We start from the raw sequence: 11,372 nt of genomic DNA on the forward strand, positions 1-11,372 counted from the left end.
ATATATATATATATATATATATATATATATATATATATATATATATATATATATATATATATATATATATATTAAAATCGGGAAAGGACTAGACATACCTGTGGGTTGAACGCGATCAGCGTTCAACCCACAGGTATGTCTAGTCCTTTCGCAGTTGAAAGTTTTTCTGTCCCCCAGGTTGGGGTTGACCTGAACAAACCCGGACTGCGAAGGCCAACATCGAGGTGGTCCCAAGCCCTTTTCTGGGCGGGGTCTTCCGGGCCAGGTCATCTCCCTTCTTTTCCTGGTCATACTGTTCTGGGTTTGCTCAGCAAACTCATTCCTCTATAGAATTGTCTTCCACATAGTCTTTAGATTTATTTACACTTGTTAAATTTGCTTAGTCTCTCCTTTTTTTTTCCTTTTCAGGATTTTTCCTTTTTTAAAGTGAAAAATCAACGACCGTTTTAGAAGCACCCCTGGGGGGTCAACAGCTAAAACAGGTCAGCTGAGGCCTCATTCATCTACTCTACTACTATGCACTCTATCTTTATTTCCTCTACTACTATCTGCTGAATCTCAGCCTATCTTACTCCACAGGCCAATGATGAGATACGTTGAACTCACAAATTATTATTATTATATTATGTTTTACCATAACATAATATTAACCATATATATATATGGTTGATACAACTTGCCTCTCCTAGTCATTAGATTTACTTGGTTAGTGAGTTACAATGTCCCTATTCTCAAAAAAAGTGTACATAAAATGTCTACGTTGAGATCACGTCCCCTTTACAAAATGTAAACGCTATACTTCTAGTAGTTATATAGAATGTGGCTAACATTGTTATATAGAATATAGAAAGCGTGTTCAACCCGTCGATCGAGGAGCGATTTTTGGTCGACCTCTTGTGTATTCCTCCTTACTTACAAATTTAATTAAAACTGAAAACATAATATTTTATTTATCGTTATTTTGTATTATTTTTAATTCGCTTTAAGTGTATTGCTATTGTTTATTTATTTTTCGTTAAAATTGTGAAATCAGTAATTTTCTTATAAGTCCGGGTAAATTAATTAATTTGGATCAGTGGAAGTCAAACAGCGAGCCAAGTGAATACAATTATAAGCAAAGTGTACAAACTCGATTGTAGCTTAAATATTCCACAGCACATTACATCAATTTTTTACTTAGGTTGTCCCGTGTGAATATTGTAAAAAAATAAACTTTGTTTATCTCGGTATAGTTTGTATTAGATGTTTTTTGTAAATAACTCTTTTGAAGCTAACTGTATATACTGCTATATACAGTTAGAGTTTTTAAAACTCTATACAGTGTATAGAGATTTAAAAACAAAGCCAATGTTTTTGTCGCCGAAGCTGTACATGGCGGCATTAGAAAGATTGTTATTGAAACTTGTATGTATGAGAAAGGCTTGCAGTCTCTAAGTGTAAACATCTCCGAAGTCAGTCAGAAAGAGTTCAAACAACTTTCCGATGGCCGGCAACTTACAATCAAAAGAAAGCGGAGGAGAACCAAAGGCGTGCCGAACTTGAAACTTAAGATGAAAGACTCGTACCGATTATTTCGGGGTTGCCAAACTTCATGCGAGGTCTCAGAGGATGCCTAATAAAAAGGGACTGAAGCAAGCAGAAGGGGTCCCGGATACAGAATTGCTGTTAGAGAGGAGGCCGCCCGGTTCAGAGTCGCCGTCAGAGAGACTGCCCGGATCCACGTTGCTTGAGAGAGGAGTTTCCCGCTTCCAGAACGGAACTTCTCGGTTCGAGACATCGCTAGAGAGACTACTTCTAGGCCGCAGACAAGGTTTCAAATTGCCGAAAGTAAGAGTTCCAATTGCCGGAGAAAAGTCTTCTCCAGGCCAGGTTAATGTCAGACATTCACCAGTGTGTTGCGTTTTCATTACAATTTGATGAATCAAACGACTTCACTGATATTGCTCAGTTAATGGTATTTGTTCGCATGGTATTTCAAGATTATTCAAGTAAAGAAGAAATTTTGAAAATTATACCATTATTGGGAAGGACTAGGGAAGAACACATTTTTTCTGCATTTGATGAATTGGTGAAACAACACAAACTTCCGCTTTTTAAACTTGTGTCTATTACTACTGATTGTGCTCCTGCAATGATAGGTAATAAATCAGGCTTCATTTCATTATGTAAAAACGATGACAAATATCCAGATTTTTTAACGTACTACTGTATCATTCACCAACAAGTACTGTGTAGTAAAAGATTAAACACAAAAGATGCTTTGGATATTACATTTAAAATTATAAATTCTGTTCGAGGAAAAGCCCTGCAACGGCAGTTTTTTAAATTACAGGCAGATGATGATAGGGAACTTCTGTTGTACAATAATGTTCGCTGGCTCAACAGAAGTCAATTTTTAGAAAGATTTCTTGTATTAATTAACGATATAAAAATTTTTCTTGATGAAAAAGGAGATTTTTATCCTCAATTGAGTGATAAAAGATGGTTGTTACACTTATTATTTTTAGTAGATTTCTGTACGAAATTAAGCAATTTAAATTTAGAGTTACAAGGTAGAGATAAAAATTTAATTGGCATGTTAAGTTCAATAAAAACTTTCCAACAATACTTACTTTTATTAAGGAAAAATATAAATGACCGCGAATTTAGACATCTCCCATATTTATTAAAATTTTTTGAACAAAATCAAGAAATGCTTCGCTATGATTTAAAAGAATTTATTCGTGAAATAGAATTAGTCGAGGAAGAAATAAATTCAAGATTTAAAGATTTTAATAAAACTGAAATGATTGTATCTTTTATCAATAATTCATTTCAAGAAAACTTGAACATCACAGAAATTTCAAATAAAATTAGGGGGCTGTTTGATATAAACCAAGCTGAAGTAGAACTTGAGATAATAAACATTCAGAATAGTTTACATTTAAAATCAATAGTATATATTTATATATAAGTATATATAACTATGCACATGAAAAATTCCCAATATTAACTGATATTACGCAAAAAATTCTGTCGTGTTTCGGATCGACATACTTGTCAGAATCCTCTTTTTCAAATATAAAAAATCAATTAAGAAACCAAATTACAAATGATCATTTGGATGATTGTCTGCGATTGGCCACTTCTTCATATCAACTTGACCATGAAAATATTGCGAGGTCCAAACAATGCCAAATTTCACATTAACTTTTTTTTTTTAATCAACCAGCATTTCCTGTAACTTGTGAGTTTGTAATCAATCTGTTGTTTTTTCTAACTTTAGTTTTCCAAAATAGAGAAATAAATATCTTATTCCTATATATATATATATATATTTTTTTTTTAATTAAAATAATTACAAGTGATAAATAAATTTTTAAACACACAAATAAAATTTTTAGTTGTGTATATTTTTTTAGTTGTTTATTTTTAGTTGTTTATTTGTGCGTAATCAGATATCAGGTCGGGGGAACGTGAACTATATAAGAGAGTAGATCGCCGAATAACTTTTTATAGAAAAGTAGCTCGCGTATTGAAAAAAGGTTGAACACCACTGGAATATAACATACCAGAACTAACAACGTCCAACTTAGTTGTTAGGATGACTCGACATGTGTTCTGTGCTCTCAAAAGTGTTTTGTTGTTGTTGTTGTTGTTGTTGTCGCTGATGTGAGGAACATTTCTCTGAAATAAAAATACTTTTTTAAAACTAAAGAGAAGTTAGTGGATCTGATATGGCGATGGAAAGGTTTCCTCTCCTGATAACTAGCGTTTGTTCATTAATAAGCAGAGAAACTTGTCTGAGAACACAGAAAAATGAAATACGACTGTCTGGATCGCTTTGGGTCAGTACGAAGTTCGTGGTTATACTAAAGGTTCGGGGAACTGGATCTCTGGGGGAGAAATTATTTAAGGTAGAACTTGGATTTAGAAGGCGAGAACATATCTGGAGTTTTATGTAATGGATAAAAATTCCTGCTAATCTGATTAAGGATTAAAAAAGTTAGGAACCTGATAGAACATTGGAATGTTGAATAGGAAGATGTCTAGCAAGTGAATCTGGAATCGGAACAACTAGAAGGCTACGCGTTTCTACCAATAACTATACTCTCACACCTATTGAACCCACTAATCAGCAACAGTTGAACCTAAACACTAAATTTCCCTCAATTTAGTTAAGACAGGAAGAATTATTATCAAATGGTATAAAGTTATTCTGAAAGTGATCCAAGAAAGGTTGGAGCCATATGCGAATAGAGAAATGTCACAAGAACAGGCTGGCTTTAGGAGAGGTAGAATAACTAGAGAACAAATAGCAAACATGAGATGGATTATGGAAAGAACAAAAGAATTTCAGCTCTCTTATCAAGAGAATTACATGTATGACAACCAAGAAGCTTCAGTAAAAACAGTCTTTGGAGAAACAGTGTTCGATTTTAAAAAGGGGTACGGCAGGGTTGTATACTGTCGCCCTACTTTTTTTTTTTTAAATATTTATAGTGAATATGTTATGAGAATGGCTGATTTAGACAACGATCCAGCTGGAATTAAGATTGGTAGTAAGAAAATAAATAATTTAAGATATGCAGATGATACAGCCCTCTTAGCAGGAACTAAGGAAGATCTGGAGGGGTTGATTGTATTGGTTAACACGGAAAGTAACAAAGCCGGGCTTAATTTAAACATCAGGAAAACAAAAGTGGTGGCTTCTGGTAATTTAAACGAATTTGTAATAGAAGAAGATATGAATAGAAATCGTTGAAATGTATGATTTGCTGTAGTACAGAATCAGAAATGATGGTGAATGTGAAGATGAAACTAAAAGGAGGATAGACATTGGGGGAGGGGGGGGGAGCGTGGTTAAACCTGACGCAAAGATAGAGGTGCTAGTAAGGCCACGAAAGTTAGAATTGTTAAAATAAGGATATTACCACTAGTGATATAATGATTATTACATTCCAGTAATGATGGATTATTAAGAAGAAAGATAGAAAGCGAATTGATTCGTTTGAATTGTGGGCGTGGAGGAGATTATTAAGAATCTCATATGGACTGCAAGAATGACCAAGAAGAAGGATTTAAAAAATATAAAGACAGAATGCTCCTTGGAAGAGATGATCGCTAAACAGAAGTTGATGTACCGTAGTCCCCCCCCCCCTTATCCGCGGGGAATGCGTTCGAAGACACCCCGTGGATATCTGAAACCGTGGATAGTACCGAACCCTATGTATACACTATGTTTTTTCCTGTACATACATACCTATGATAAAGTTTAATTTATAAATTAGCCACAGTAATAGATTAGCAACAATAATTAATAATAAAATGGAACAATTATAACAACATACTGTAATAAAGTTATCTGAATGCGAATGGAATCTTAGCACCCTCAGTGCACGTTTTTTTTTTTTTTTTTTTTTTTTTTTTTAAGGCTTCTCTTTGGCATATCCCAATTGCCAGCTTCACTACTCTTGCGCTTTGAAAAACCATTATTAAGTAAAATAAGACTTGAACACAAGCACTGCGATACCAGACAGTCCATATGATAACCAAGAACTACTCACGACGCGCAATCCAGATATTCCTGATTTCCGCAAGGCTGCAAGGAGCGTGTAGCTTTCTCCACCTTTGCAACGAGTTGCCCTGGTGTTGGACTACCTCTGGAATCAGCCGAATTGTCTGTTACTAAAATAAAGAGTCATACGGCTTCATTTCGGCGATGTAAAATTACATAGGCAAAGTGGATATTAGATCCAACATTATTTCAAAGCCGAATGTTTGTAGAAGCTATGAAAGTTTCGTAAGTTGACCTGAGAGCTTACAAGAAAGAATCTCTTGATTCTTTCTTTTTTTTAAAAAAAAGTTTATTTCTTAGCGTAGAGGTTGTTTGCTTTTGAACGTTATAAAATAACAGTTTGAAAGGCGTGGAATGAATGCTTATGAACGTTATAAAATAAACTTTTAAAGAAAAAAGAAAGAATCAAGAGCTCGAACGATTGTGACTCTGCGGACGATATGGCGACCAGTTGGCGTACCTTCTATTTAGAGCCTTAGTCTCTACCAGTGGCGGTCGTACATAAGCAATGTGACACTGCAGCACCCGCCAAGGAAAATATGAAAAAATTAAATTTTGTTTGTGTGTATAAATAATAACAATGCTCACAACATTATATAAATGCAATACAACATGTTAAAGGTTACAGCTTATGTTTTGACATTGATTGAATAGTTAATAATTGAAATTGTTCGATTAACGCTTTAGATTACGAAACAAATGCACTGCGATCTAACGCCGATATTCGTTTGCTCTTGTCATTGCACGTTACGTCATTCCCAACTGTAATTGCTCACGCGGCAGTGTATTTTTAGTAAGCTTATGTGCCTTATTTCTGTGAGATATGAAATGTTTATTATTGGTGCTTGTGCGTGGTGAACTATTTTTTTGTTAATCTTATTTTATTTTGTTAAAATAACATATAATTATTTATTTATTATAGATACAAGGCTGAATTATGACGAGCGTCACTGTTGAAAATAAGAAAAGAATTATATTTTTTCAATTATCGTTACACGAATTCGTTTGCGCTTGTGAATGCACGTTACAAGTTATTCTGACTGAGATACGAAACTTTTATGATTGGTGTTTGTTCGTGGTGAGGTTGAAATATTTTTAATAAAGCAATTTTTAATACCGAATTAAGTATACAGAATCGGCACAAATAGTTCTCGGGACTATTGTTTAATTTCATTTGTTCAGTTTCCTAATTTTGGAAACTGAACAAATCCATTCTCATGATGAGCTCTGACACAAGTGCGTCATTAATCCAGCATTACATAAAACCTGTTCTGTTGACATTAGAAAATCATTTCCATAGGCGAAATATAAAATAAAACCAATAACAGTAAATAGCAAACACCATGATTTTTTTTTATTATTATTACTAGATCTCGGGAAAGCTGTACTGTACCGAAAACTGTTCCCTATTTCTTTCGCATAAGCTGTGCGAAATAAGAATAATTAATGTTTTAATTGTCGTATATGTTTAAATAAAAAAAACTATAATATAGCTATGGCCATTTAGCTATGGATATTACTGTTAATTGCCACTGAAAATTTAAGGTTGATCATTTTAATTTAAAGTTATATAAGAAAATAGTAACTGTCCGAATATGCTGCGCTTTTAAAAATAATAACATTAAAAATTTAAACTACTTAAAATTAAATTAAGACAAGAATTAAAAATTATTTAATTTTATATAATTGTTATTATCAAAAGGGTTAAAAATGTGTTGAAATGATATATTGGAATAAGAACGCACGAGATGAATGCAAATTAATAAAATCTAGAATTTTGGATTTTACAGATGTCCATGTGATTTAGTTTTGATTTGAATCGATGCATTGTTGAATTATTAGAATCGGAGTTAAACGATATTAACGATTCTTTACTGGCTACACGGAATTTAAAGAAAATTGCTATTTTGAGTGCCCATTAAAAATTGTCAAATCATTTCAGTTTTTCAACTACACCGTTTATAGTAGCAAAAATTAAGCAACCACAAATTTTGTGCATAGTGCTCAAGACAAAATCGTGTCTAAACTTAGTGATTTTTTTTTTTTTTTTTTTTTTTTTGTCTTGTAACTTTTAGCACGCTTGGATGTTCGAACTACTTTTCCACATACAGTAGAGTGTCCGTACTTCCAGTATCTAATACATTTTTTTTTTTTTAACTGACCAAAAGAAAAGAAGGCTATATAGTGGGTTTTTCCTTTATTTAACGACAGTTCTGAGCAAAACAGAGTTCTTGTTATTTAATAGCAATACTTAAAACTCTCACTGGTGGTTCTGTCTACCATTCTTCATACTATGAGTAGTCAAAATGTCAGATTGCAATTTTATTATTAGTTATGCAGAAAAAAAAAACTAATAAAAAGACTGATAACCTGCGAAGCAAAGTTCGTAAACAAGAACTTCTATAAACTATAGTCAATTTATTAATTTAATTACGAAAAACAACTTGGAACTTCTTTGGGAGATGGACCGAGTCCTTGACTCTTCATCCCTTCATCTGATTTTAGCTTGTGTATGACGGGGATTATTGTGGGTAATTTAATCCGCTCATTGTAAGCTGTATTAGCTTTCTCTTACGATGGAGAATTTCGGTTTTTTATATTTGAAACGATCTGAGGGTTTGTAGTCTGCAGCCTGTCAAATTAGTTGATTTTGGGTGATTATCTGTGATTGCGAAGAATTTTTCTGCAATGCCTGTCATGTAGGTCTTGATATCTGGAAGGTTGGCTTCTTGGTGTAACTGGACGTTTCTGATGAACCAAGGGGGCATTAAATGCTTAGGCATTTGTTCTGGATTGTCTGTAATCTGTTGATGGTTCTTTCAGTTGTGTGTCCCCAAGTTGGTGAGGCGTAAGTTAGTTGAGGTCTTATTACAGATTTGTAGAGGAGAATTTTGTTCTTTATGTTTAAAGCTGTTCAAAATGGATATAGCTGTGCTATGGTCTGACTTGCTTTAGTGGAGACACTATTTATGTGTGTCTCCACTAAAGCAAGACGTTTAGGCGTTTATCCAAATGAACTCCTAGATATTTGGTAGAGTAGTGCCAAGGGATGACTTTTTCCAAACATTTGTGTGCTTGTGTTCTGCTTTACGTCTAGTGAAAACTACTGCAGAATGTTTTCCTGGGTTGATTGCGATACTCATTTTTTGGATGAGACTACCAATTCTCTAATTCGTGGACTGCTCTCTACAGCTTGTTTGAGGCTAGATGTGAACGGAGGGATCTGGTTATGATAATTGTGTCATCGGCATAGCGAGCGGTGATGGATGGGGACAACTTGGGAAGATCTGTCATGTATATGGAGAAGAGTAGGGGACACAACAGAGAACCTTGAGGGACTCCAGCCGTGACTCTCCTCTCTGTGGATCTGATTCCATTGAGTCTTATTTTAAATTTAAATTTTCTGTTATTCAGATATGACTTGATAAGTAGACCTAGTGGTAAATGGATTCCAACTTGGTGTAGTTTAAAAATTAGACATGGTGCCATATTCTATCAAATGCTTGTGTTATGTCCAGGAAGACTGCGTCAGAATGTTGGTGCCATTCGAACCCTTGCGTGATGTATTCAAAGACTCTGTTAATTTGCAGCGTTGTGGAGTGATATTTCCTAAAGCCGAATTGCTCGTCTTGTATGACGTGGTTGATATCTGTTGCCTCTTGAATCCGTGTGAGTATAGCGCGTTCTGCTATCTTGCTTATACATGATAGAAGGCTGATCGGTCTATAATTCTGAGGAAATTGTGTATTTTTTCAGCTTTTGAAATTAGGAAGATATCCAAGCTTCCGTCGCTCTGGAAAATAATTTAGCCGAATGATAGCATTAGTGATGGCTACCAAATGCATAACCCCTTTACGGAGGGGGGTAGCTTGAGAGCCTTGTTCGTTATTCCATCCGGACCCAGAGCCTTTTTTGTTGTTTAGTTTTCTTATGATCGTGTAATTTTCTGTTGGTGACACGGATTTGTTGTTGGATATGAATGAGGCGTTTTGAGTAATTTGTGTGGGGATTTTTCTTATTGTCTTTCTAAGCTGTCTGCAAATGCTTCTGCTTTTTCCTCATCATTGAAGGGACTCTACAGTATATTTACCTTGGATTGGAGGAATATATTTATTTTGTATTTTGTTATTCCAAAGTTGGTTTCGGTGGCCTTTAGACTTTTTAGAGCATACCGAACCTGGTTTGTTGCTCTGTTAACTGCCTGCTTATCTGCGGGATCCATTCTTCTGATATTGTCTTCTTAATCTGTTTTTCTCACGGATAAAACGTTTTATGTCCCCTGGGAGTTTATTTGGTGGTGCACACTTGGTTATATTTGTTACCTGTGTTACTGCTGTTAGTATTTGCTTTTCAAAGGTTTTCACTGCCTTTTCTATATCTTCAGTGGATATTATACTGTATGTGGAACTGGGCCAATGTTATCCTGGAAAGCTGATGGTAGTTGTTTCCAGTATATAAAGGTGGTGGCGTTTTCCCGTTAGATCTTGTATGGCGCTTAGTTGCAATATGATGGGGTTGTGATAAGAACTTAAGTCGTTGACTGCTTGTATTTGATAGCTGTGCGCTGTTTTTTAATATAGCTATATCAAGTACATCAGGACGGCCAGTTGCTCCGTAGTGTGTGGGTTCTGTGGGTCCTATTACTGTCATGTTTCTTGTAATGTTATATGAATTCAGTAGTCTGCCGTTGATATTTGAGTTTCTACTGTTCCATGTGGAATGTTTTTGTATTAAAGTCGCCAGCTACGATTACTGCTCTACCTGCATTTCGAACTTCATCGAGATCTGAATCTAGGAGTTTTTTATTGGGGGATTGTAGGCCGCGAATATCCAGATATTGCTTGTGTTTTCCATATGTATTTCTATTCCTGTGGTTTCCATGTGTCCTGATTGGGGTTCGGCTATTGTATTATGCGTTGTTTCTTTTTACAAAGATGGCGGTGCCGCCTCCTCTTGCATAGGATCTGTCTGTACGGTAAGTGCTATAACCGTTGATTCCGATTTTGTCACTTGGACGAAGGTGTGATTCATTTATAAGGATGATGTCTGCTTGGGTTTCTGCTGCAAACTCCTGTAGTTCCTGTATCTTATGGGACAGTCCTTAAACGTGTAGAAAGGCTTATGTGTTCGTCGTACATGTTGTTTTATTTTTGACGGTATATATCAGAACACAAAATTATAAGTAAATAATAATTTATTGACTTATTGCTGATATTTCGCTGGTGTTATAACCAGCATCTTCAGAGCACAAAAACTGTTTGTCACAATACGCGAGACAACAACATGGTGTAATCAACGGACTACTTTAACAAAATTGTAGCAGCAACACAAAGACTAAAGTCCTAATTAAGCGCCCTCTATCTGGAAAAAAAATTGCAGTTACTACACAACGACTAAAGTCCTAAAAAACAGAGAGAAAAAGCCAGTACTAGTTATGTCTTAAGATGACTGTCTCCCAGATCTTAGGCAAATTTATACAGCCATATTTGTTGAGATTTGGAGTATGTTTCAAACTTTCTGTTGCTTCTAAGAACAATCTCTCCGCCTTGTAAGAGTTTATGTGCAATACTTTTGTTTTCTTCCAGTTGATTCTGTGTGTAGGGGTATCCAAAGCATGGTCTTCTAGGCCCGACTTGCCATAGTGATAGTGCCGGATGTATCTTTTATGTTCACTGATGCGGATGTTCACAGTTCTTCCTGTTTGACCGTAGTAGGCTTGATCACACGAGTAGTGTACTTCATGGACTCCTGGATGTGATAAAGGAGGGATGCTGTCTTTGGATGAGAGTTACTAATTTGACAACCGGTCTGAATA

The sequence above is a fragment of the Typopeltis vanoorti genome, chromosome 17, assembly GCF_054136105.1.
Source record: "Typopeltis vanoorti isolate ZY-2024b chromosome 17, IOZ_Tvanoo_1.0, whole genome shotgun sequence".
NCBI lineage: Eukaryota > Metazoa > Arthropoda > Arachnida > Uropygi > Thelyphonidae > Typopeltis > Typopeltis vanoorti.